This window comes from Ranitomeya imitator, chromosome 1 (assembly GCF_032444005.1).
Source record: "Ranitomeya imitator isolate aRanImi1 chromosome 1, aRanImi1.pri, whole genome shotgun sequence".
NCBI classification, from domain to species: Eukaryota; Metazoa; Chordata; class Amphibia; order Anura; family Dendrobatidae; genus Ranitomeya; species Ranitomeya imitator.
In genome coordinates, this window is record NC_091282.1 from 75,909,544 (window position 1) to 75,933,950 (window position 24,407).

At 49.9% G+C, this 24,407-nt stretch overlaps 8 non-coding genes and 3 pseudogenes across 8 annotated transcripts; all 11 read right to left on the reverse strand.

The window, feature by feature from the left end:
* Positions 1 to 5,394: 5,394 nt before the first annotated feature.
* LOC138660042 (U1 spliceosomal RNA) lies at positions 5,395 to 5,558 on the reverse strand. The gene has a single exon (XR_011317541.1). It is a non-coding gene; the product is annotated as a U1 spliceosomal RNA (small nuclear RNA).
* An 813-nt stretch (positions 5,559 to 6,371) lies between these two features.
* LOC138660043 (U1 spliceosomal RNA) lies at positions 6,372 to 6,535 on the reverse strand. The gene has a single exon (XR_011317542.1). It is a non-coding gene; the product is annotated as a U1 spliceosomal RNA (small nuclear RNA).
* An 813-nt stretch (positions 6,536 to 7,348) lies between these two features.
* LOC138660044 (U1 spliceosomal RNA) lies at positions 7,349 to 7,512 on the reverse strand. Its single transcript, XR_011317543.1, has one exon. It is a non-coding gene; the product is annotated as a U1 spliceosomal RNA (small nuclear RNA).
* An 813-nt stretch (positions 7,513 to 8,325) lies between these two features.
* LOC138660045 (U1 spliceosomal RNA) lies at positions 8,326 to 8,489 on the reverse strand. The gene has a single exon (XR_011317544.1). It is a non-coding gene; the product is annotated as a U1 spliceosomal RNA (small nuclear RNA).
* An 813-nt stretch (positions 8,490 to 9,302) lies between these two features.
* Positions 9,303 to 9,466, reverse strand: LOC138660046 (U1 spliceosomal RNA). The gene has a single exon (XR_011317545.1). It is a non-coding gene; the product is annotated as a U1 spliceosomal RNA (small nuclear RNA).
* An 813-nt stretch (positions 9,467 to 10,279) lies between these two features.
* LOC138660048 (U1 spliceosomal RNA) lies at positions 10,280 to 10,443 on the reverse strand. Its single transcript, XR_011317546.1, has one exon. It is a non-coding gene; the product is annotated as a U1 spliceosomal RNA (small nuclear RNA).
* An 813-nt stretch (positions 10,444 to 11,256) lies between these two features.
* On the reverse strand, positions 11,257 to 11,420 carry LOC138660049 (U1 spliceosomal RNA). Its single transcript, XR_011317547.1, has one exon. It is a non-coding gene; the product is annotated as a U1 spliceosomal RNA (small nuclear RNA).
* Positions 11,421 to 12,233: 813 nt separating this feature from the next.
* Positions 12,234 to 12,397, reverse strand: LOC138660383 (U1 spliceosomal RNA). The gene has a single exon (XR_011317833.1). It is a non-coding gene; the product is annotated as a U1 spliceosomal RNA (small nuclear RNA).
* A 1,112-nt stretch (positions 12,398 to 13,509) lies between these two features.
* LOC138660391 (U1 spliceosomal RNA) lies at positions 13,510 to 13,650 on the reverse strand (annotated as a pseudogene).
* A 788-nt stretch (positions 13,651 to 14,438) lies between these two features.
* Positions 14,439 to 14,618, reverse strand: LOC138660411 (U1 spliceosomal RNA; annotated as a pseudogene).
* Positions 14,619 to 20,550: 5,932 nt separating this feature from the next.
* LOC138660413 (U1 spliceosomal RNA) lies at positions 20,551 to 20,730 on the reverse strand (annotated as a pseudogene).
* Between the last annotated feature and the right edge of the window lie 3,677 nt (positions 20,731 to 24,407).

The following is a 24,407-nucleotide window of genomic DNA, read 5'->3' on the forward strand; positions in this document are numbered from 1 at the left end:
GTTACGTCCTTTTGCCGATTGCTGATTCCTATAACAAAAAACAGCTTCCAGACTTGCCTTGATTGCGCAGTATTGCAGGATGGCACATCACATAAAAATTCTCTCTCCTTTAATCTCTTAACAATCTCTCTTTTATCAGGTCTATCTGTGGGGCTTAAACCAATTTGATCATAGAAGGACTTAAGTACTACATAAAAAGACGGAACCACAAACGCGACCGGCTTCCTCAAATCCTTCTCACACCAGCTCCATTTCTGAAACAGCCATCCTGCCAAAAACCTGCACATGTCTGCAGCCTTACTTTTACTCTGGGAAAGTCTATAAATATTCAACAAATAGTGCATCTTTAAAAACCTTTCCATATTTGGAAAGCCACAGCCCCCCATTTCCACAGAAAGCATCACTTTTTCTCTCCTTAATTTTTCCATCTTTGACCCCCAAAAAAAGGTAAACAGTTTCCTTGTAACTCTCTTAGTCCATAAACTCGCAGGCGGAAATATCAGAGCAGTATATAGCAGTAATGGAAGGATCACTGACTTCACGATAAGTACCTTCCCTCTCAGAGACAAGTTCCTTAATTTCCAATAATTCAGTTTCTGTTCTGTTTTATTTTCCAGGATCCTCAGACTCTTCTTCCCTTTAAGTTCCTTTTCAAAGATAACACCGAGGACCTCTATCTCTTCTTTTCTTTCTACTCCCACCACACTAACATCCACCTGCCTTCCAAAGTTGCAAAACTGACACTTACTCCAATTTACAGCCATTCCAGCCACACAACAAAAAATTCTTACATGAAGATTTATCCTATTAAGCTCAGCTTGCGAACCACAAATAAAAGCAATGTCATCCATGTAACTTAATGATTTCACAGGACCCCCCATTCCTCCAGGGACAAAGGCACCATCCACACACTTATCGACTTGCACACTTTTTAAAAGAGCTTCTACTACGCAAATAAAAAGAATAGGAGACAAAGGGCACCCTTGCCTAACGCCAGATAGAATATTAAAACTAGAACTCACGTGACCATTAATTAAGAGCTGACTACTAACTCCACAATAAAAAGACTTAATAATGTTCAATAATTTAGTGGGGATCCCAAGGTGTCTAAGTGCAGCAAACAAAAATCTATGTGAAACTTTATCAAAAGCTTTTTCCAGGTCAACTGACTGTACAAGAAGGGGGTTCTTATTAAAATTAGCGTAATAAATTAAGTCCCTTAAAAGCAACAAGTTGTCCGATATTCTCCTACCTGGCACTGCACATGCTTGGTATTCACCCACCATGTCCATTATTACTTCACTCAATCTACTTGCCACAATTTTGGAAATAATCTTGTAATCACAATTGAGCAAAGTTATTGGTCTCCAGTTTTTAATTTCTCTCACATCACCCTTCTTATGTATCAAAGTGACGATCCCTCTACGCATAGAGTCAGACAGAACCGCATGAGTAAAAACATATTCCACCACCCGATAAAATTCCACACCTAAAATGTCCCAAAATACTACATAAAATTCCACAGGAAGGCCATCACAGCCAGGTGTCTTCCCTTTCGCCAGTCCATCCACAGCACGCCTCACTTCATCCTTTTTGAGCCCATCACTTAGAAAAGACACCTTTTCTTCAGGAATATTATCAGTCAAAATATTACAATAATCATTGATTTCTGCATCACTGGCTCTGCTGTCATTCGAAAAAAGGGTTTTATAAAAAGAATGAATACCATTAATCATTTCCTCCCCAGACTTCTCACCTGCAGGAGTAAAAACAGACTTAAAAACCCCTTTAGGCTTAAAACATTTCTTAAAAAAATATCTTGTACATTGCTCATCTTCTTCCATGTGCTGTATTTTTGCTTTAAAGACAATAGATTTCCCTTTTTCAATTAGTGTTTTTTTAAAATCCTCCTTCAAATCAGCAATCTCATTATCCACCTCCATCCCAGCTCTTTTAAACTTATAAAGCGCTTCCATCTTAGAAATTATTGCTTCCTCTTGATCTCTTTTGGCTTTTGCTCTTTTAAAACACACCCCTTTAAAATAATATGCAAATTTCTCCTTTGCCCAATCCCACCATTCCAGCAGATTTTTAAAACGGTGCTGTTCAGACACACAGAATGTAAACACGTTTTTAAAACCACTTCTCACCTCCTCTTCTTCCAGCAGGCTTACATTTAGCTTCCAGAGCCCCTTGCCAAAAGCAAGGGACTCAACAATACACAGATCCACCATTACCATCTTATGATCAGAAAAAGTGTTTGTCACATGATTACATTTGGTAACTTTGATCCCTTCAGACACAAACACATAATCGATCCGGGAACTACAACGCCCACTGTCCGCCACAAATGTAAACTTGTTTTCATTCGGCCGAACCATCAAACCCACATCCGTGTAGCGTAAATCCTGCACCACTTGATTCAACATATTGGAAGTCACATCCGTCCTGAATTCCGCAGAGCTCTTACGATCATTTGCAGATCTAATGCAATTAAAATCACCTGCTATTATAGAAAAATCTCTACCTGGCAGAAACCACTTTACCGACTCCAAAAAGGACACCCGTGCTTTCTTGTCCGCAGGGGCATAAATATTAAAAACCCTTACCCGGTGACCTAAGAAATCTAATAACAAAAACAAACATCTTCCAGGTATGATAATTTTAAACTGTAATACTTTTAAATTATTATTTTTCAATAGTATGCCAACCCCCTCATTTTTATTGTCTGTACAAGGAGACCAAAAAGACTGCCCCCTGCTCCATTCACTTGCATGCGGTGAGGCTTTTATTGCACATTCTTGTAGACATATAATGTCAGCATTCACCCTCTCCATATAATCTAATATACCTGCTCTCCTGATAGAAGAACTGATCCCTCGCACATTCAGGGAAGCAACACATAAACTCATCATGGCAAAAAAAATTATTTTCCACCATACATTCTCCATCATGATTCAGAGAAAGGAGTATTCCTACTATCCACCTTTCTACATATATCAGGCGACTCAGGATCCGAGCCCCTGTTAGAAACACCTGGCCTTGGAGAGACAGGATCTCCCTGCCCACCAGACCAACACCCCTCCATTCTACTCTTTTTAGTGAGCGAGGAAGCTATTTCCTCATCCTCTTCCTCATCCTCCCCATCATCATCATCATCATCATCACCATCCTCAAAAACACTTTCATCACTACTACTAGTCCCCCCATCCCTCTGCCCAGGAGTGAGCGTCCGATCTGAATCCTCCTCCTCCTCCTCCTCCTGAAACTCCATTCCTTCCCCATCTCCCTCCCCCACTACAGGGTCCACACATACGCCTGCATTAGCATATGCAAATTCACCACCAAGGCCCTGTCCTTCAGACACAGTCTCCATTGCATTCTTGGCCTCGCCCAGATCAACTATAGGAGAGCTCTGAAAATCTTTTCCCCCTTCCTGGCCCCGCCCTCCATCCTCCATCTTAGATCCAGCATGGCTCACTTTACTTCCACCATTTTGTTTCTGACTTCTTTGCTCTTTAGCTGCATTTGAAACTATCACACCAGCACGATGCTCAGGTTTGCCTTTTCCACCAAACTCACTTTTCTCATTCTTAGCGCTTTCATGCTCACCACTCTTACCATCACTCTTATTTCCCCAGTGACCACTAGTTGCCTCCGCATAGGACTTAGGAATCTGAGTCCACAATCTACATTTCCTGGCAAAGTGACCTTCCAACCCACACAAATCACACACCTTTGCCTCAGGGCAACTATCCACCATGTGGCCGGGCTTCCCACAATTCTTACAAACAATTCCTTGCACCGGGCATTCTTTCTGCACATGTCCGTACATATGACACTTTCTACAATATTCAATTTGTCCAGTGTAGAAACAAAAACCCCTCTCCCCCCCAATTGAAAATTGTGCAGGAATGCTCAGAGCCCCCCCAATGGCTGTTGCATCAGGAATTAATTTCACCAAGTATCTTCTTTTGCCATTATAATAGTTATGCCTATTTTTCATCTTCCCCAGGAATTTGACTTCATAACAGTATCTTCTCAAAAAATGGGTTACGGTATCATCTGGAACCTTGGGATTATACATATGTACCACAACATACTTGTAAGTCTGTTGAAAAAGGGGCTCCACAACAATAAACTCCAGGCATTCCACTTCTTTCTTCTCCTTCATCCGCACCAGCTCCATGTAGACTTTCTGACATATACCCAAGGAAACAAACGTGATATCATAAATTCCCTGCTTTTGAAAATCCTGCAGTGCCAATACATCTGTTACCTTAAGGCTTCTTATGTTCTTCAAGACATCCATGCAAATTTGGTCCAGGCCAATTTCTTCCTCATGTCCAGACAGGACTTGTAGACGGACAGAGTCCTCTAATCCACGTGCCTTCTCCACCATTTTCGTAGCAGATAAACACAGTCGCCACTCTATCGCACACCAGGGCCCCACAAGGGGAACCCCGATCGCAACCGCCAACCAACAAGAAACAGAAGTAGTCTCCCACCACTGCTGCCCGTCAGAAGGCTGAGAAGCGATACTCACCCAGAGAGAATGGTATCTCCCCTGCCAGGTAAGTATGAGTTAAGGCCCGCCGGCCCGACGAGCGCCCCTCCGACGCAGCTCCCCAACATCGCGGAGTCTCGTGCCCGAAAGGGAGGGGGTGGGGGGTGGCGTTCGGCACAGACCGCACGGAGGCTCCTCGAGTGGGAGGCGCCGGTCGCTCCCGACGCGGCTGACGCCCACTCCGACCCCCACAGGGCAGGCCGAGCTCAAGTCAAAAGCCGCCCAAGATGCACAGCAGCAGCCTGAGTCATTTGCATATAGGAGCCTCGGCTCCGCCCCAGCCTCGCGTCACGTTGCTGCGCTGGCCTGAGAACATGCTGTAGACAGCTCGAGCTCCAGCTGCCGGCACCCTCTCATGACTCACTCATCTCCGCTCAAGAGGATGCACGCTGGAGGAGGCTCAAGGGCAGGAGGACCAAACCGCAGATAGCTGCGCACCAGCGGCCCACTCACAGCTCCAGCTCCAGCCCCAAGGCTGTGAGATGGGGATGCTGCAGGTGCCCTCCCGCGAGCATGCCCGCCTGCACCTGCAGACAAGCAGAGCAAGCCATGTCGTCACCAAGTCAACGAGATGCAAGCGACTTGCTCAATCCCCACCAGCCGGGGGTGGGGGGGTCAAAAAGGGCCAAAGTGTCGAGCAAAGGCAACAACCTCAAACCAACCAAGAAACAATAAACAAAGCATAGCAGCGACACAGGGAAGGTGGCATCGTTCCCCCACAAGGGGGAGCCAAAGGCCACGTCTGCCCGCTGCTTGGAGCTTTTCTCCAAAGCATCGCTTCGGCTCAGCAGAGCATCTTTTGTGTTCTGTCTTTGACCATAGGAAATCAGGGGAAAGCGCGAACGCAGTCCCCCACTACCACAAATTATGCAGTCGAGTTTCCCGCATTTGGGGAAATCGCAGGGGTCAGCACACCCGGAGTGCAATGGATGAGCCTCACCCTGGGAGAACCACCTTAGTGATCATGGTATCTCCCCTGCCAGGTAAGTATGAGTTGGGGCCCGCCGGCCCGACGAGCGCCCCTCCGACGCAGCTCCCCAACATCGCGGAGTCTCGTGCCCGAAAGGGAGGGGGTGGGGGGTGGCGTTCGGCACAGACCGCACGGAGGCTCCTCGAGTGGGAGGCGCCGGTCGCTCCCGACACGGCTGACGCCCACTCCGACCCCCCACAGGGCAGGCCGAGCTCAAGTCAAAAGCCGCCCAAGATGCACAGCAGCAGCCTGAGTCATTTGCATATAGGAGCCTCGACTCCGCCCCAGCCTCGCGTCACGTTGCTGCGCTGGCCTGAGAACATGCTGTAGACAGCTCGAGCTCCAGCTGCCGGCACCCTCTCATGACTCACTCATCTCCGCTCAAGAGGATGCACGCTGGAGGAGGCTCAAGGGCAGGAGGACCAAACCGCAGATAGCTGCGCACCAGCGGCCCACTCACAGCTCCAGCTCCAGCCCCAAGGCTGTGAGATGGGGATGCTGCAGGTGCCCTCCCGCGAGCATGCCCGCCTGCACCTGCAGACAAGCAGAGCAAGCCATGTCGTCACCAAGTCAACGAGATGCAAGCGACTTGCTCAATCCCCACCAGCCGGGGGTGGGGGGGTCAAAAAGGGCCAAAGTGTCGAGCAAAGGCAACAACCTCAAACCAACCAAGAAACAATAAACAAAGCATAGCAGCGACACAGGGAAGGTGGCATCCTTCCCCCACAAGGGGGAGCCAAAGGCCACGTCTGCCCGCTGCTTGGAGCTTTTCTCCAAAGCATCGCTTCGGCTCAGCAGAGCATCTTTTGTGTTCTGTCTTTGACCATAGGAAATCAGGGGAAAGCGCGAACGCAGTCCCCCACTACCACAAATTATGCAGTCGAGTTTCCCGCATTTGGGGAAATCGCAGGGGTCAGCACACCCGGAGTGCAATGGATGAGCCTCACCCTGGGAGAACCACCTTAGTGATCATGGTATCTCCCCTGCCAGGTAAGTATGAGTTGGGGCCCGCCGGCCCGACGAGCGCCCCTCCGACGCAGCTCCCCAACATCGCGGAGTCTCGTGCCCGAAAGGGAGGGGGTGGGGGGTGGCGTTCGGCACAGACCGCACGGAGGCTCCTCGAGTGGGAGGCGCCGGTCGCTCCCGACGCGGCTGACGCCCACTCCGACCCCCCACAGGGCAGGCCGAGCTCAAGTCAAAAGCCGCCCAAGATGCACAGCAGCAGCCTGAGTCATTTGCATATAGGAGCCTCGGCTCCACCCCAGCCTCGCGTCACGTTGCTGCGCTGGCCTGAGAACATGCTGTAGACAGCTCGAGCTCCAGCTGCCGGCACCCTCTCATGACTCACTCATCTCCGCTCAAGAGGATGCACGCTGGAGGAGGCTCAAGGGCAGGAGGACCAAACCGCAGATAGCTGCGCACCAGCGGCCCACTCACAGCTCCAGCTCCAGCCCCAAGGCTGTGAGATGGGGATGCTGCAGGTGCCCTCCCGCGAGCATGCCCGCCTGCACCTGCAGACAAGCAGAGCAAGCCATGTCGTCACCAAGTCAACGAGATGCAAGCGACTTGCTCAATCCCCACCAGCCGGGGGTGGGGGGGTCAAAAAGGGCAAAAGTGTCGAGCAAAGGCAACAACCTCAAACCAACCAAGAAACAATAAACAAAGCATAGCAGCGACACAGGGAAGGTGGCATCCTTCCCCCACAAGGGGGAGCCAAAGACCACGTCTGCCCGCTGCTTGGAGCTTTTCTCCAAAGCATCGCTTCGGCTCAGCAGAGCATCTTTTGTGTTCTGTCTTTGACCATAGGAAATCAGGGGAAAGCGCGAACGCAGTCCCCCACTACCACAAATTATGCAGTCGAGTTTCCCGCATTTGGGGAAATCGCAGGGGTCAGCACACCCGGAGTGCAATGGATGAGCCTCACCCTGGGAGAACCACCTTAGTGATCATGGTATCTCCCCTGCCAGGTAAGTATGAGTTGGGGCCCGCCGGCCCGACGAGCGCCCCTCCGACGCAGCTCCCCAACATCGCGGAGTCTCGTGCCCGAAAGGGAGGGGGTGGGGGGTGGCGTTCGGCACAGACCGCACGGAGGCTCCTCGAGTGGGAGGCGCCGGTCGCTCCCGACGCGGCTGACGCCCACTCCGACCCCCCACAGGGCAGGCCGAGCTCAAGTCAAAAGCCGCCCAAGATGCACAGCAGCAGCCTGAGTCATTTGCATATAGGAGCCTCGGCTCCGCCCCAGCCTCGCGTCACGTTGCTGCGCTGGCCTGAGAACATGCTGTAGACAGCTCGAGCTCCAGCTGCCGGCACCCTCTCATGACTCACTCATCTCCGCTCAAGAGGATGCACGCTGGAGGAGGCTCAAGGGCAGGAGGACCAAACCGCAGATAGCTGCGCACCAGCGGCCCACTCACAGCTCCAGCTCCAGCCCCAAGGCTGTGAGATGGGGATGCTGCAGGTGCCCTCCCGCGAGCATGCCCGCCTGCACCTGCAGACAAGCAGAGCAAGCCATGTCGTCACCAAGTCAACGAGATGCAAGCGACTTGCTCAATCCCCACCAGCCGGGGGTGGGGGGGTCAAAAAGGGCCAAAGTGTCGAGCAAAGGCAACAACCTCAAACCAACCAAGAAACAATAAACAAAGCATAGCAGCGACACAGGGAAGGTGGCATCCTTCCCCCACAAGGGGGAGCCAAAGGCCACGTCTGCCCGCTGCTTGGAGCTTTTCTCCAAAGCATCGCTTCGGCTCAGCAGAGCATCTTTTATGTTCTGTCTTTGACCATAGGAAATCAGGGGAAAGCGCGAACGCAGTCCCCCACTACCACAAATTATGCAGTCGAGTTTCCCGCATTTGGGGAAATCGCAGGGGTCAGCACACCCGGAGTGCAATGGATGAGCCTCACCCTGGGAGAACCACCTTAGTGATCATGGTATCTCCCCTGCCAGGTAAGTATGAGTTGGGGCCCGCCGGCCCGACGAGCGCCCCTCCGACGCAGCTCCCCAACATCGCGGAGTCTCGTGCCCGAAAGGGAGGGGGTGGGGGGTGGCGTTCGGCACAGACCGCACGGAGGCTCCTCGAGTGGGAGGCGCCGGTCGCTCCCGACGCGGCTGACGCCCACTCCGACCCCCCACAGGGCAGGCCGAGCTCAAGTCAAAAGCCGCCCAAGATGCACAGCAGCAGCCTGAGTCATTTGCATATAGGAGCCTCGGCTCCGCCCCAGCCTCGCGTCACGTTGCTGCGCTGGCCTGAGAACATGCTGTAGACAGCTCGAGCTCCAGCTGCCGGCACCCTCTCATGACTCACTCATCTCCGCTCAAGAGGATGCACGCTGGAGGAGGCTCAAGGGCAGGAGGACCAAACCGCAGATAGCTGCGCACCAGCGGCCCACTCACAGCTCCAGCTCCAGCCCCAAGGCTGTGAGATGGGGATGCTGCAGGTGCCCTCCCGCGAGCATGCCCGCCTGCACCTGCAGACAAGCAGAGCAAGCCATGTCGTCACCAAGTCAACGAGATGCAAGCGACTTGCTCAATCCCCACCAGCCGGGGGTGGGGGGGTCAAAAAGGGCCAAAGTGTCGAGCAAAGGCAACAACCTCAAACCAACCAAGAAACAATAAACAAAGCATAGCAGCGACACAGGGAAGGTGGCATCCTTCCCCCACAAGGGGGAGCCAAAGGCCACGTCTGCCCGCTGCTTGGAGCTTTTCTCCAAAGCATCGCTTCGGCTCAGCAGAGCATCTTTTATGTTCTGTCTTTGACCATAGGAAATCAGGGGAAAGCGCGAACGCAGTCCCCCACTACCACAAATTATGCAGTCGAGTTTCCCGCATTTGGGGAAATCGCAGGGGTCAGCACACCCGGAGTGCAATGGATGAGCCTCACCCTGGGAGAACCACCTTAGTGATCATGGTATCTCCCCTGCCAGGTAAGTATGAGTTGGGGCCCGCCGGCCCGACGAGCGCCCCTCCGACGCAGCTCCCCAACATCGCGGAGTCTCGTGCCCGAAAGGGAGGGGGTGGGGGGTGGCGTTCGGCACAGACCGCACGGAGGCTCCTCGAGTGGGAGGCGCCGGTCGCTCCCGACGCGGCTGACGCCCACTCCGACCCCCCACAGGGCAGGCCGAGCTCAAGTCAAAAGCCGCCCAAGATGCACAGCAGCAGCCTGAGTCATTTGCATATAGGAGCCTCGGCTCCGCCCCAGCCTCGCGTCACGTTGCTGCGCTGGCCTGAGAACATGCTGTAGACAGCTCGAGCTCCAGCTGCCGGCACCCTCTCATGACTCACTCATCTCCGCTCAAGAGGATGCACGCTGGAGGAGGCTCAAGGGCAGGAGGACCAAACCGCAGATAGCTGCGCACCAGCGGCCCACTCACAGCTCCAGCTCCAGCCCCAAGGCTGTGAGATGGGGATGCTGCAGGTGCCCTCCCGCGAGCATGCCCGCCTGCACCTGCAGACAAGCAGAGCAAGCCATGTCGTCACCAAGTCAACGAGATGCAAGCGACTTGCTCAATCCCCACCAGCCGGGGGTGGGGGGGTCAAAAAGGGCCAAAGTGTCGAGCAAAGGCAACAACCTCAAACCAACCAAGAAACAATAAACAAAGCATAGCAGCGACACAGGGAAGGTGGCATCCTTCCCCCACAAGGGGGAGCCAAAGGCCACGTCTGCCCGCTGCTTGGAGCTTTTCTCCAAAGCATCGCTTCGGCTCAGCAGAGCATCTTTTGTGTTCTGTCTTTGACCATAGGAAATCAGGGGAAAGCGCGAACGCAGTCCCCCACTACCACAAATTATGCAGTCGAGTTTCCCGCATTTGGGGAAATCGCAGGGGTCAGCACACCCGGAGTGCAATGGATGAGCCTCACCCTGGGAGAACCACCTTAGTGATCATGGTATCTCCCCTGCCAGGTAAGTATGAGTTGGGGCCCGCCGGCCCGACGAGCGCCCCTCCGACGCAGCTCCCCAACATCGCGGAGTCTCGTGCCCGAAAGGGAGGGGGTGGGGGGTGGCGTTCGGCACAGACCGCACGGAGGCTCCTCGAGTGGGAGGCGCCGGTCGCTCCCGACGCGGCTGACGCCCACTCCGACCCCCCACAGGGCAGGCCGAGCTCAAGTCAAAAGCCGCCCAAGATGCACAGCAGCAGCCTGAGTCATTTGCATATAGGAGCCTCGGCTCCGCCCCAGCCTCGCGTCACGTTGCTGCGCTGGCCTGAGAACATGCTGTAGACAGCTCGAGCTCCAGCTGCCGGCACCCTCTCATGACTCACTCATCTCCGCTCAAGAGGATGCACGCTGGAGGAGGCTCAAGGGCAGGAGGACCAAACCGCAGATAGCTGCGCACCAGCGGCCCACTCACAGCTCCAGCTCCAGCCCCAAGGCTGTGAGATGGGGATGCTGCAGGTGCCCTCCCGCGAGCATGCCCGCCTGCACCTGCAGACAAGCCGAGCAAGCCATGTCGTCACCAAGTCAACGAGATGCAAGCGACTTGCTCAATCCCCACCAGCCGGGGGTGGGGGGGTCAAAAAGGGCCAAAGTGTCGAGCAAAGGCAACAACCTCAAACCAACCAAGAAACAATAAACAAAGCATAGCAGCGACACAGGGAAGGTGGCATCCTTCCCCCACAAGGGGGAGCCAAAGGCCACGTCTGCCCGCTGCTTGGAGCTTTTCTCCAAAGCATCGCTTCGGCTCAGCAGAGCATCTTTTGTGTTCTGTCTTTGACCATAGGAAATCAGGGGAAAGCGCGAACGCAGTCCCCCACTACCACAAATTATGCAGTCGAGTTTCCCGCATTTGGGGAAATCGCAGGGGTCAGCACACCCGGAGTGCAATGGATGAGCCTCACCCTGGGAGAACCACCTTAGTGATCATGGTATCTCCCCTGCCAGGTAAGTATGAGTTGGGGCCCGCCGGCCCGACGAGCGCCCCTCCGACGCAGCTCCCCAACATCGCGGAGTCTCGTGCCCGAAAGGGAGGGGGTGGGGGGTGGCGTTCGGCACAGACCGCACGGAGGCTCCTCGAGTGGGAGGCGCCGGTCGCTCCCGACGCGGCTGACGCCCACTCCGACCCCCCACAGGGCAGGCCGAGCTCAAGTCAAAAGCCGCCCAAGATGCACAGCAGCAGCCTGAGTCATTTGCATATAGGAGCCTCGGCTCCGCCCCAGCCTCACGTCACGTTGCTGCGCTGGCCTGAGAACATGCTGTAGACAGCTCGAGCTCCAGCTGCCGGCACCCTCTCATGACTCACTCATCTCCGCTCAAGAGGATGCACGCTGGAGGAGGCTCAAGGGCAGGAGGACCAAACCGCAGATAGCTGCGCACCAGCGGCCCACTCACAGCTCCAGCTCCAGCCCCAAGGCTGTGAGATGGGGATGCTGCAGGTGCCCTCCCGCGAGCATGCCCGCCTGCACCTGCAGACAAGCAGAGCAAGCCATGTCGTCACCAAGTCAACGAGATGCAAGCGACTTGCTCAATCCCCACCAGCCGGGGGTGGGGGGGTCAAAAAGGGCCAAAGTGTCGAGCAAAGGCAACAACCTCAAACCAACCAAGAAACAATAAACAAAGCATAGCAGCGACACAGGGAAGGTGGCATCCTTCCCCCACAAGGGGGAGCCAAAGGCCACGTCTGCCCGCTGCTTGGAGCTTTTCTCCAAAGCATCGCTTCGGCTCAGCAGAGCATCTTTTGTGTTCTGTCTTTGACCATAGGAAATCAGGGGAAAGCGCGAACGCAGTCCCCCACTACCACAAATTATGCAGTCGAGTTTCCCGCATTTGGGGAAATCGCAGGGGTCAGCACACCCGGAGTGCAATGGATGAGCCTCACCCTGGGAGAACCACCTTAGTGATCATGGTATCTCCCCTGCCAGGTAAGGGTACGTTCACACTAGCGTTGCGCCGCCCTGCGTCGGCGACGCAACGCGCGACGCATCGAAAAACGCGCGCGTTTTGCGACGCGTGCGTCGTTTTTGACCAAAATCGGACGCACAGAAAATGCAACTTGTAGCGTTTTCGTGCGTCCGACGCCAGCGTCGGAAACGACGCACGTGGCGAAAAACGCAACCAAAAAGACGCACGCGTCCCCTATGTTAAACATAGGGGCGCGTCGCCGCTGCGTCGCCGCTGCGTCGCCGACGCAACAGCGGCGCAACGCTAATGTGAACTTAGACTAAGTATGAGTTGGGGCCCGCCGGCCCGACGAGCGCCCCTCCGACGCAGCTCCCCAACATCGCGGAGTCTCGTGCCCGAAAGGGAGGGGGTGGGGGGTGGCGTTCGGCACAGACCGCACGGAGGCTCCTCGAGTGGGAGGCGCCGGTCGCTCCCGACGCGGCTGACGCCCACTCCGACCCCCCACAGGGCAGGCCGAGCTCAAGTCAAAAGCCGCCCAAGATGCACAGCAGCAGCCTGAGTCATTTGCATATAGGAGCCTCGGCTCCGCCCCAGCCTCGCGTCACGTTGCTGCGCTGGCCTGAGAACATGCTGTAGACAGCTCGAGCTCCAGCTGCCGGCACCCTCTCATGACTCACTCATCTCCGCTCAAGAGGATGCACGCTGGAGGAGGCTCAAGGGCAGGAGGACCAAACCGCAGATAGCTGCGCACCAGCGGCCCACTCACAGCTCCAGCTCCAGCCCCAAGGCTGTGAGATGGGGATGCTGCAGGTGCCCTCCCGCGAGCATGCCCGCCTGCACCTGCAGACAAGCAGAGCAAGCCATGTCGTCACCAAGTCAACGAGATGCAAGCGACTTGCTCAATCCCCACCAGCCGGGGGTGGGGGGGTCAAAAAGGGCCAAAGTGTCGAGCAAAGGCAACAACCTCAAACCAACCAAGAAACAATAAACAAAGCATAGCAGCGACACAGGGAAGGTGGCATCCTTCCCCCACAAGGGGGAGCCAAAGGCCACGTCTGCCCGCTGCTTGGAGCTTTTCTCCAAAGCATCGCTTCGGCTCAGCAGAGCATCTTTTGTGTTCTGTCTTTGACCATAGGAAATCAGGGGAAAGCGCGAACGCAGTCCCCCACTACCACAAATTATGCAGTCGAGTTTCCCGCATTTGGGGAAATCGCAGGGGTCAGCACACCCGGAGTGCAATGGATGAGCCTCACCCTGGGAGAACCACTGCCAGGTAAGTATGAGTTGGGGCCCGCCGGCCCGACGAGCGCCCCTCCGACGCAGCTCCCCAACATCGCGGAGTCTCGTGCCCGAAAGGGAGGGGGTGGGGGGTGGCGTTCGGCACAGACCGCACGGTCGCTCCCGACGCGGCTGACGCCCACTCCGACCCCCCACAGGGCAGGCCGAGCTCAAGTCAAAAGCCGCCCAAGATGCACAGCAGCAGCCTGAGTCATTTGCATATAGGAGCCTCGGCTCCGCCCCAGCCTCGCGTCACGTTGCTGCGCTGGCCTGAGAACATGCTGTAGACAGCTCGAGCTCCAGCTGCCGGCACCCTCTCATGACTCACTCATCTCCGCTCAAGAGGATGCACGCTGGAGGAGGCTCAAGGGCAGGAGGACCAAACCGCAGATAGCTGCGCACCAGCGGCCCACTCACAGCTCCAGCTCCAGCCCCAAGGCTGTGAGATGGGGATGCTGCAGGTGCCCTCCCGCGAGCATGCCCGCCTGCACCTGCAGACAAGCAGAGCAAGCCATGTCGTCACCAAGTCAACGAGATGCAAGCGACTTGCTCAATCCCCACCAGCCGGGGGTGGGGGGGTCAAAAAGGGCCAAAGTGTCGAGCAAAGGCAACAACCTCAAACCAACCAAGAAACAATAAACAAAGCATAGCAGCGACACAGGGAAGGTGGCATCCTTCCCCCACAAGGGGGAGCCAAAGGCCACGTCTGCCCGCTGCTTGGAGCTTTTCTCCAAAGCATCGCTTCGGCTCAGCAGAGCATCTTTTGTGTTCTGTCTTTGACCATAGGAAATCAGGGGAAAGCGCGAACGCAGTCCCCCACTACCACAAATTATGCAGTCGAGTTTCCCGCATTTGGGGAAATCGCAGGGGTCAGCACACCCGGAGTGCAATGGATGAGCCTCACCCTGGGAGAACCTTTTTCCTCAGATTGGAACTCTCATTAACGCATGCATCATCTGCTCGTTCAATTAACAAGTTTCCTGATCATCATATGGAAAAATCTCCCATAAACAAAAAAAACAATCCCGATCACCAAAAAATAATCAAAATCCTACCTACAGTAATCGTTCCACTGTGAGTACTTCCAAAGTGTTTCTGCTGTTGTTTCACCGAGTCTTTTCTTATCTAATAGATAAACATAAAACAACCTGGCAAGAAAAATGTTCTTACAGTCCATTGGAGAGAGACACACCTTTTTAAAAATAACCAGGTTCCGTGAATCCCACAAAACTTCCTTATATATGGCAAAAATAATCCAACTCATCCGTCTCCTTTCCAAGTGATTGAAATCTTGACCTGTTAATATCCTTCTAAAATCAAAGCAATGGAACCCAACAAGAGCAATAAAAAACCGGGATAAAAGGGTAAAAACTTTTTTTGCAAAAGGACAGTCCCAAAAAATGTGCTGAATTGTCTCTGGATCCTTACATCCCTCCCTTGGACAAAATTCTTGAACCCGTATCCCTCTTCTATTCAAAAAAGCTCGTGTTGGCAAACATCCTTGTAATGCCATCCAAGTTACGTCCTTTTGCCGATTGCTGATTCCTATAACAAAAAACAGCTTCCAGACTTGCCTTGATTGCGCAGTATTGCAGGATGGCACATCACATAAAAATTCTCTCTCCTTTAATCTCTTAACAATCTCTCTTTTATCAGGCCTATCTGTGGGGCTTAAACCAATTTGATCATAGAAGGACTTAAGTACTACATAAAAAGACGGAACCACAAACGCGACCGGCTTCCTCAAATCCTTCTCACACCAGCTCCATTTCTGAAACAGCCATCCTGCCAAAAACCTGCACATGTCTGCAGCCTTACTTTTACTCTGGGAAAGTCTATAAATATTCAACAAATAGTGCATCTTTAAAAACCTTTCCATATTTGGAAAGCCACAGCCCCCCATTTCCACAGAAAGCATCACTTTTTCTCTCCTTAATTTTTCCATCTTTGACCCCCAAAAAAAGGTAAACAGTTTCCTTGTAACTCTCTTAGTCCATAAACTCGCAGGCGGAAATATCAGAGCAGTATATAGCAGTAATGGAAGGATCACTGACTTCACGATAAGTACCTTCCCTCTCAGAGACAAGTTCCTTAATTTCCAATAATTCAGTTTCTGTTCTGTTTTATTTTCCAGGATCCTCAGACTCTTCTTCCCTTTAAGTTCCTTTTCAAAGATAACACCGAGGACCTCTATCTCTTCTTTTCTTTCTACTCCCACCACACTAACATCCACCTGCCTTCCAAAGTTGCAAAACTGACACTTACTCCAATTTACAGCCATTCCAGCCACACAACAAAAAATTCTTACATGAAGATTTATCCTATTAAGCTCAGCTTGCGAACCACAAATAAAAGCAATGTCATCCATGTAACTTAATGATTTCACAGGACCCCCCATTCCTCCAGGGACAAAGGCACCATCCACACACTTATCGACTTGCACACTTTTTAAAAGAGCTTCTACTACGCAAATAAAAAGAATAGGAGATAAAGGGCACCCTTGCCTAACGCCAGATAGAATATTAAAACTAGAACTCACGTGACCATTAATTAAGAGCTGACTACTAACTCCACAATAAAAAGACTTAATAATGTTCAATAATTTAGTGGGGATCCCAAGGTGTCTAAGTGCAGCAAACAAAAATCTATGTGAAACTTTATCAAAAGCTTTTTCCAGGTCAACTGACTGTACAAGAAGGGGGTTCTTATTAAAATTAGCGTAATAAATTAAGTCCCTTAAAAGCAACAAGTTGTCCGATATTCTCCTACCTGGCACTGCACATGCTTGGTATTCACCCACCATGTCCATTATTACTTCACTCAATCTACTTGCCACAATTTTGGAAATAATCTTGTAATCACAATTGAGCAAAGTTATTGGTCTCCAGTTTTTAATTTCTCTCACATCACCCTTCTTATGTATCAAAGTGACGATCCCTCTACGCATAGAGTCAGACAGAACCGCATGAGTAAAAACATATTCCACCACCCGATAAAATTCCACACCTAAAATGTCCCAAAATACTACATAAAATTCCACAGGAAGGCCATCACAGCCAGGTGTCTTCCCTTTCGCCAGTCCATCCACAGCACGCCTCACTTCATCCTTTTTGACCCCATCACTTAGAAAAGGCACCTTTTCTTCAGGAATATTATCAGTCAAAATATTACAATAATCATTGATTTCTGCATCACTGGCTCTGCTGTCATTCGAAAAAAGGGTTTTATAAAAAGAATGAATACCATTAATCATTTCCTCCCCAGACTTCTCACCTGCAGGAGTAAAAACAGACTTAAAAACCCCTTTAGGCTTAAAACATTTCTTAAAAAAATATCTTGTACATTGCTCATCTTCTTCCATGTGCTGTATTTTTGCTTTAAAGACAATAGATTTCCCTTTTTCAATTAGTGTTTTTTTAAAATCCTCCTTCAAATCAGCAATCTCATTATCCACCTCCATCCCAGCTCTTTTAAACTTATAAAGCGCTTCCATCTTAGAAATTATTGCTTCCTCTTGATCTCTTTTGGCTTTTGCTCTTTTAAAACACACCCCTTTAAAATAATATGCAAATTTCTCCTTTGCCCAATCCCACCATTCCAGCAGATTTTTAAAACGGTGCTGTTCAGACACACAGAATGTAAACACGTTTTTAAAACCACTTCTCACCTCCTCTTCTTCCAGCAGGCTTACATTTAGCTTCCAGAGCCCCTTGCCAAAAGCAAGGGACTCAACAATACACAGATCCACCATTACCATCTTATGATCAGAAAAAGTGTTTGTCACATGATTACATTTGGTAACTTTGATCCCTTCAGACACAAACACATAATCGATCCGGGAACTACAACGCCCACTGTCCGCCACAAATGTAAACTTGTTTTCATTCGGCCGAACCATCAAACCCACATCCGTGTAGCGTAAATCCTGCACCACTTGATTCAACATATTGGAAGTCACATCCGTCCTGAATTCCGCAGAGCTCTTACGATCATTTGCAGATCTAATGCAATTAAAATCACCTGCTATTATAGAAAAATCTCTACCTGGCAGAAACCACTTTACCGACTCCAAAAAGGACACCCGTGCTTTCTTGTCCGCAGGGGCATAAATATTAAAAACCCTTACCCGGTGACCTAAGAAATCTAATAACAAAAACAAACATCTTCCAGGTATGATAATTTTAAACTGTAATACTTTTAAATTATTATTTTTCAATAGTATGCCAACCCCCTCATTTTTATTGTCTGTACAAGGAGACCAAAAAGACTGCCCCCTGCTCCATTCACTTGCATGCGGTGAGGCTTTTATTGCACATTCTTGTAGACATATAATGTCAGCATTCACCCTCTCCATATAATCTAATATACCTGCTCTCCTGATAGAAGAACTGATCCCTCGCACATTCAGGGAAGCAACACATAAACTCATCATGGCAAAAAAAATTATTTTCCACCATACATTCTCCATCATGATTCAGAGAAAGGAGTATTCCTACTATCCACCTTTCTACATATATCAGGCGACTCAGGATCCGAGCCCCTGTTAGAAACACCTGGCCTTGGAGAGACAGGATCTCCCTGCCCACCAGACCAACACCCCTCCATTCTACTCTTTTTACTGAGCGAGGAAGCTATTTCCTCATCCTCTTCCTCATCCTCCCCATCATCATCATCATCATCATCACCATCCTCAAAAACACTTTCATCACTACTACTAGTCCCCCCATCCCTCTGCCCAGGAGTGAGCGTCCGATCTGAATCCTCCTCCTCCTGAAACTCCATTCCTTCCCCATCTCCCTCCCCCACTACAGGGTCCACACATACGCCTGCATTAGCATATGCAAATTCACCACCAAGGCCCTGTCCTTCAGACACAGTCTCCATTGCACTCTTGGCCTCGCCCAGATCAACTATAGGAGAGCTCTGAAAATCTTTTCCCCCTTCCTGGCCCCGCCCTCCATCCTCCATCTTAGATCCAGCATGGCTCACTTTACTTCCACCATTTTGTTTCTGACTTCTTTGCTCTTTAGCTGCATTTGAAACTATCACACCAGCACGATGCTCAGGTTTGCCTTTTCCACCAAACTCACTTTTCTCATTCTTAGCGCTTTCATGCTCACCACTCTTACCATCACTCTTATTTCCCCAGTGACCACTAGTTGCCTCCGCATAGGACTTAGGAATCTGAGTCCACAATCTACATTTCCTGGCAAAGTGACCTTCCAACCCACACAAATCACACACCTTTGCCTCAGGGCAACTATCCACCATGTGGCCGGGCTTCCCACAATTCTTACAAACAATTCCTTGCACCGGGCATTCTTTCTGCACATGTCCGTACATATGACACTTTCTACAATATTCAATTTGTCCAGTGTAGAAACAAAAACCCCTCTCCCCCCCAATTGAAAATTGTGCAGGAATGCTCAGAGCCCCCCCAATGGCTGTTGCATCAGGAATTAATTTCACCAAGTATCTTCTTTTGCCATTATAATAGTTATGCCTATTTTTCATCTTCCCCAGGAATTTGACTTCATAACAGTATCTTCTCAAAAAATGGGTTACGGTATCATCTGGAACCTTGGGATTATACATATGTACCACAACATACTTGTAAGTCTGTTGAAAAAGGGGCTCCACAACAATAAACTCCAGGCATTCCACTTCTTTCTTCTCCTTCATCCGCACCAGCTCCATGTAGACTTTCTGACATATACCCAAGGAAACAAACGTGATATCATAAATTCCCTGCTTTTGAAAATCCTGCAGTGCCAATACATCTGTTACCTTAAGGCTTCTTATGTTCTTCAAGACATCCATGCAAATTTGGTCCAGGCCAATTTCTTCCTCATGTCCAGACAGGACTTGTAGACGGACAGAGTCCTCTAATCCACGTGCCTTCTCCACCATTTTCGTAGCAGATAAACACAGTCGCCACTCTATCGCACACCAGGGCCCCACAAGGGGAACCCCGATCGCAACCGCCAACCAACAAGAAACAGAAGTAGTCTCCCACCACTGCTGCCCGTCAGAAGGCTGAGAAGCGATACTCACCCAGAGAGAATGGTATCTCCCCTGCCAGGTAAGTATGAGTTGGGGCCCGCCGGCCCGACGAGCGCCCCTCCGACGCAGCTCCCCAACATCGCGGAGTCTCGTGCCCGAAAGGGAGGGGGTGGGGGGTGGCGTTCGGCACAGACCGCACGGAGGCTCCTCGAGTGGGAGGCGCCGGTCGCTCCCGACGCGGCTGACGCCCACTCCGACCCCCCACAGGGCAGGCCGAGCTCAAGTCAAAAGCCGCCCAAGATGCACAGCAGCAGCCTGAGTCATTTGCATATAGGAGCCTCGGCTCCGCCCCAGCCTCGCGTCACGTTGCTGCGCTGGCCTGAGAACATGCTGTAGACAGCTCGAGCTCCAGCTGCCGGCACCCTCTCATGACTCACTCATCTCCGCTCAAGAGGATGCACGCTGGAGGAGGCTCAAGGGCAGGAGGAGCAAACCGCAGATAGCTGCGCACCAGCGGCCCACTCACAGCTCCAGCTCCAGCCCCAAGGCTGTGAGATGGGGATGCTGCAGGTGCCCTCCCGCGAGCATGCCCGCCTGCACCTGCAGACAAGCAGAGCAAGCCATGTCGTCACCAAGTCAACGAGATGCAAGCGACTTGCTCAATCCCCACCAGCCGGGGGTGGGGGGGTCAAAAAGGGCCAAAGTGTCGAGCAAAGGCAACAACCTCAAACCAACCAAGAAACAATAAACAAAGCATAGCAGCGACACAGGGAAGGTGGCATCCTTCCCCCACAAGGGGGAGCCAAAGGCCACGTCTGCCCGCTGCTTGGAGCTTTTCTCCAAAGCATCGCTTCGGCTCAGCAGAGCATCTTTTGTGTTCTGTCTTTGACCATAGGAAATCAGGGGAAAGCGCGAACGCAGTCCCCCACTACCACAAATTATGCAGTCGAGTTTCCCGCATTTGGGGAAATCGCAGGGGTCAGCACACCCGGAGTGCAATGGATGAGCCTCACCCTGGGAGAACCTTTTTCCTCAGATTGGAACTCTCATTAACGCATGCATCATCTGCTCGTTCAATTAACAAGTTTCCTGATCATCATATGGAAAAATCTCCCATAAACAAAAAAAACAATCCCGATCACCAAAAATCCTACCTACAGTAATCATTCCACTGTGAGTACTTCCAAAGTGTTTCTGCTGTTGTTTCACCGAGTCTTTTCTTATCTAATAGATAAACATAAAACAACCTGGCAAGAAAAATGTTCTTACAGTCCATTGGAGAGAGACACACCTTTTTAAAAATAACCAGGTTCCGTGAATCCCACAAAACTTCCTTATATATGGCAAAAATAATCCAACTCATCCGTCTCCTTTCCAAGTGATTGAAATCTTGACCTGTTAATATCCTTCTAAAATCAAAGCAATGGAACCCAACAAGAGCAATAAAAAACCGGGATAAAAGGGTAAAAACTTTTTTTGCAAAAGGACAGTCCCAAAAAATGTGCTGAATTGTCTCTGGATCCTTACATCCCTCCCTTGGACAAAATTCTTGAACCCGTATCCCTCTTCTATTCAAAAAAGCTCGTGTTGGCAAACATCCTTGTAATGCCATCCAAGTTACGTCCTTTTGCCGATTGCTGATTCCTATAACAAAAAACAGCTTCCAGACTTGCCTTGATTGCGCAGTATTGCAGGATGGCACATCACATAATAATTCTCTCTCCTTTAATCTCTTAACAATCTCTCTTCTATCAGGTCTATCTGTGGGGCTTAAACCAATTTGATCATAGAAGGACTTAAGTACTACATAAAAAGACGGAACCACAAACGCGACCGGCTTCCTCAAATCCTTCTCACACCAGCTCCATTTCTGAAACAGCCATCCTGCTAAAAACCTGCACATGTCTGCAGCCTTACTTTTACTCTGGGAAAGTCTATAAATATTCAACAAATAGTGCATCTTTAAAAACCTTTCCATATTTGGAAAGCCACAGCCCCCCATTTCCACAGAAAGCATCACTTTTTCTCTCCTTAATTTTTCCATCTTTGACCCCCAAAAAAAGGTAAACAGTTTCCTTGTAACTCTCTTAGTCCATAAACTCGCAGGCGGAAATATCAGAGCAGTATATAGCAGTAATGGAAGGATCACTGACTTCACGATAAGTACCTTCCCTCTCAGAGACAAGTTCCTTAATTTCCAATAATTCAGTTTCTGTTCTGTTTTATTTTCCAGGATCCTCAGACTCTTCTTCCCTTTAAGTTCCTTTTCAAAGATAACACCGAGGACCTCTATCTCTTCTTTTCTTTCTACTCCCACCACACTAACATCCACCTGCCTTCCAAAGTTGCAAAACTGACACTTACTCCAATTTACAGCCATTCCAGCCACACAACAAAAAATTCTTACATGAAGATTTATCCTATTAAGCTCAGCTTGCGAACCACAAATAAAAGCAATGTCATCCATGTAACTTAATGATTTCACAGGACCCCCCATTCCTCCAGGGACAAAGGCACCATCCACACACTTATCGACTTGCACACTTTTTAAAAGAGCTTCTACTACGCAAATAAAAAGAATAGGAGATAAAGGGCACCCTTGCCTAACGCCAGATAGAATATTAAAACTAGAACTCACGTGACCATTAATTAAGAGCTGACTACTAACTCCACAATAAAAAGACTTAATAATGTTCAATAATTTAGTGGGGATCCCAAGGTGTCTAAGTGCAGCAAACAAAAATCTATGTGAAACTTTATCAAAAGCTTTTTCCAGGTCAACTGACTGTACAAGAAGGGGGTTCTTATTAAAATTAGCGTAATAAATTAAGTCCCTTAAAAGCAACAAGTTGTCCGATATTCTCCTACCTGGCACTGCACATGCTTGGTATTCACCCACCATGTCCATTATTACTTCACTCAATCTACTTGCCACAATTTTGGAAATAATCTTGTAATCACAATTGAGCAAAGTTATTGGTCTCCAGTTTTTAATTTCTCTCACATCACCCTTCTTATGTATCAAAGTGACGATCCCTCTACGCATAGAGTCAGACAGAACCGCATGAGTAAAAACATATTCCACCACCCGATAAAATTCCACACCTAAAATGTCCCAAAATACTACATAAAATTCCACAGGAAGGCCATCACAGCCAGGTGTCTTCCCTTTCGCCAGTCCATCCACAGCACGCCTCACTTCATCCTTTTTGAGCCCATCACTTAGAAAAGACACCTTTTCTTCAGGAATATTATCAGTCAAAATATTACAATAATCATTGATTTCTGCATCACTGGCTCTGCTGTCATTCGAAAAAAGGGTTTTATAAAAAGAATGAATACCATTAATCATTTCCTCCCCAGACTTCTCACCTGCAGGAGTAAAAACAGACTTAAAAACCCCTTTAGGCTTAAAACATTTCTTAAAAAAATATCTTGTACATTGCTCATCTTCTTCCATGTGCTGTATTTTTGCTTTAAAGACAATAGATTTCCCTTTTTCAATTAGTGTTTTTTTAAAATCCTCCTTCAAATCAGCAATCTCATTATCCACCTCCATCCCAGCTCTTTTAAACTTATAAAGCGCTTCCATCTTAGAAATTATTGCTTCCTCTTGATCTCTTTTGGCTTTTGCTCTTTTAAAACACACCCCTTTAAAATAATATGCAAATTTCTCCTTTGCCCAATCCCACCATTCCAGCAGATTTTTAAAACGGTGCTGTTCAGACACACAGAATGTAAACACGTTTTTAAAACCACTTCTCACCTCCTCTTCTTCCAGCAGGCTTACATTTAGCTTCCAGAGCCCCTTGCCAAAAGCAAGGGACTCAACAATACACAGATCCACCATTACCATCTTATGATCAGAAAAAGTGTTTGTCACATGATTACATTTGGTAACTTTGATCCCTTCAGACACAAACACATAATCGATCCGGGAACTACAACGCCCACTGTCCGCCACAAATGTAAACTTGTTTTCATTCGGCCGAACCATCAAACCCACATCCGTGTAGCGTAAATCCTGCACCACTTGATTCAACATATTGGAAGTCACATCCGTCCTGAATTCCGCAGAGCTCTTACGATCATTTGCAGATCTAATGCAATTAAAATCACCTGCTATTATAGAAAAATCTCTACCTGGCAGAAACCACTTTACCGACTCCAAAAAGGACACCCGTGCTTTCTTGTCCGCAGGGGCATAAATATTAAAAACCCTTACCCGGTGACCTAAGAAATCTAATAACAAAAACAAACATCTTCCAGGTATGATAATTTTAAACTGTAATACTTTTAAATTATTATTTTTCAATAGTATGCCAACCCCCTCATTTTTATTGTCTGTACAAGGAGACCAAAAAGACTGCCCCCTGCTCCATTCACTTGCATGCGGTGAGGCTTTTATTGCACATTCTTGTAGACATATAATGTCAGCATTCACCCTCTCCATATAATCTAATATACCTGCTCTCCTGATAGAAGAACTGATCCCTCGCACATTCAGGGAAGCAACACATAAACTCATCATGGCAAAAAAAATTATTTTCCACCATACATTCTCCATCATGATTCAGAGAAAGGAGTATTCCCACTATCCACCTTTCTACATATATCAGGCGACTCAGGATCCGAGCCCCTGTTAGAAACACCTGGCCTTGGAGAGACAGGATCTCCCTGCCCACCAGACCAACACCCCTCCATTCTACTCTTTTTACTGAGCGAGGAAGCTATTTCCTCATCCTCTTCCTCATCCT